At 44.1% G+C, this 2,623-nt stretch overlaps 1 protein-coding gene across 1 annotated transcript in view; it reads right to left on the reverse strand.

The window, feature by feature from the left end:
• AAK1 (AP2 associated kinase 1) overlaps positions 1-2,623 on the reverse strand; it is a 230,480-nt gene that overhangs the window by 179,002 nt on the left and 48,855 nt on the right. The window lies entirely within an intron of this gene.

Consider the following 2,623-nt stretch of genomic DNA (forward strand, 5'->3'; position numbering starts at 1 on the left):
CGTGAATGCTTTGATCAGAAGCTGAGGGAAGAGGTGAGCGGGCGAGGCGGCAGCCGTGGCCTCCACGGCCTGGAAGGAGGTTTGTGGGGTGGCGCGTATATGGGGACTCGGCAATTTAAACAGATCCCGTGAAGAAACTGCCAACGACTAGGTTCCCCGCCGCTGTATGTTCCACTCTTCTGGAGCCATCTTATTTGCGGCCTGGCCTCCTGGCACAAGGGATTCTGGATTTTGTGGTTTCCGAACGGATCGAGACTGACACCCGAAGGACGCCAGCTTAACCGCTTAGCCCCTAGTGGGTCCTGTGGGTTTCCCGGCGTCACCTGGGCTGAAATGGAAGCGAGAAGTGATCGGGAACATTGTGCTGGCAGTTGGATCCGGCTGCACCGGAGCGCCAGCCTTAAAATAAGTAAAACCGATGCCCTTCGCCCCTAACCTCAAAAGCTGCTTTTGCGTCTAGAGGTTATTGAGAGCCGGCTCTGCGGTGAGCTCTGAGCTAGGCGCTGTGAGAACGCTCAGTAAGACTGTGTCTCGTCTGAAAGTGTACAGGCGAGATTCAAACCGAGAAACGGCCAAAGGTTGTGTGCAAGGCAGATCCTAGGATACCAGAGGCCCAGCCCGTTGGCTTGACCTCAAACTCGGGGGCTTTTCAGCCCATGCTGCCCCTTAATTTTTCCTCCTTTGCTGACGCTGTGGGTGCGTCCCAAAGCCTGACCTTCACTAGCCCCCTTGCACACAAGAACATTAACCCTAACCTGACCAGTTATTTATTTCTCACTTCAAGATTCTTCCACTGATACTTAGGTTTCCCTGATACCGTCCAAGTGCTGAGGGTGGGGATGGACTCTGTGATTTGCATCTGCCAAATGCAGAAAATTTGGAAAGCCAGTTGGTACACTTTTCCGACCCTAGATTTCCTGATGGATGATGCTGAAGAGTGGCAAGTTCCTGCCAAAAACAAACAAAAAAACCTGCCATGATTTACTGATACGATTTTTCTAACCCCTGAATATGGGTTATTGTTCATTTCCGCCCGCTCTCCCCACTCCCTAGTGCTTGTCTCAGAATTTTTTCAGCGGTATTTGAATAGAGAAGGGTGCCCCAGGGAAAAAAATGGTTCTTGCTTTCTCTATTCTGAATATGGAGCTGAGCTCTGACTGGGCTAACAGTGGCGTTTGGTGCTGCTGCTGCTGCTGCTGCTGCTTGTGTAAAGTAGTACCATTGTAATTAAACTCCGTGTAGAGATAGCATCTTTTCTTCCGGAGAGAGTCTGTGTTGTCACCTCAGTTCACAAATTCACGAAGCCACCTCCAGGGTGAAATGCAGCACCTATTCCCTCAAACTAAGCCCACGAAGGGATGTTCTCTGCACTTTCCTTAAAAGGCCAGATTTTTGTCTAAGGAAGTTTGAAACAGACCTTAAAATAGATGAGAAAGCTCTTTTGGAATTAGACTCATTGACCCCCATTTTTCTCAGCACTTATTTGTCTTGACTTTTTTTTAAAGAAGCTCTGCTAGGTCCTAAAATCAATCTGATGCTCAGTTTTTACCTTTCTAGACTTTCTTGTTACCAGACTAGTCCAGGCTTACACAAATCTCAAGTCTTACTTCAGTGATAACAAAAACTCCCAATACGCTTAAGGTAGCTAACATGCATTTATTGAACACCCACGTGAATGCTTTGATCAGAAACTGAGGGAAGAGGTTTAAAGAACAAAAATCAGATGACTAGATTGCTTGCCCTCCATTCCCTCACAGACAAATAGCAATTATAATAACATCCACAGTTTTTCTTGCTTTACATATATTAAGTATATAATGCTCAAAGGCACCCTATGAAGTAAAGTACCACTATTATACTCATTTTATAGGTGGGTAAGTAAAGCAAAGAGATTAGTGACTTACCCAAAGACACACAGTAAATAGCAAAGCCAGGATTCAAACCCAAACATTTTAGCTTCAGAGCCCAGTTCTTACCTAGCTATACTAAACTGTCTACTTAGAGAGAGCAAACATTAACTGATTAAAAGACTAGTGAATAGTTAGGAAGCTATGCACAAGCAGCATAGGACCAGGAGACAGGAAACCCCTGCCATTTCATAGCTGGGACCTTAGACCACTTGTGTCACTGGGCTTATTATCTCAGTTATAAAACCAGAGCTCTTACAACTCTTAGTAATTTTTTAGTTCCTGAGTACAAAATAATGAACAGATCAACCACTATAATCTCAAAACTATCACACTTACTTTCTGTAGAATTTGTCCCACCCTGCTTTGCATTCCTATTCAACTTTTAATGTATATTGCTGCCTCAACCAAACACCTCAAAGCCAGAGAACCGTCTTCCACTTATCTCCTTGGGCATCCAGTATAATAGCTTACATAGAGTGTGTTCTTAGCAGTACTTAAATAAAGTAAATAATTTACTTTAAATGTGACACAAAACAGAGCTATCTGATTAAGGTGGAAAAATTGATTTGAAGTATCCTAGATGTGTTTTGAACTAGGTGTGGAAGATGCTATGGGTAAATACTCAAAGGGAGTGGGAAAAGAAAGTGACATTTACTATTGTTACAATAGCGATCTTCTAACTGATGGAACAGACTCTTTGAGGCAATAAGATG

This window comes from Mandrillus leucophaeus, unplaced genomic scaffold (genome assembly GCF_000951045.1).
Source record: "Mandrillus leucophaeus isolate KB7577 unplaced genomic scaffold, Mleu.le_1.0 Scaffold279, whole genome shotgun sequence".
NCBI classification, from domain to species: domain Eukaryota; kingdom Metazoa; phylum Chordata; class Mammalia; order Primates; family Cercopithecidae; genus Mandrillus; species Mandrillus leucophaeus.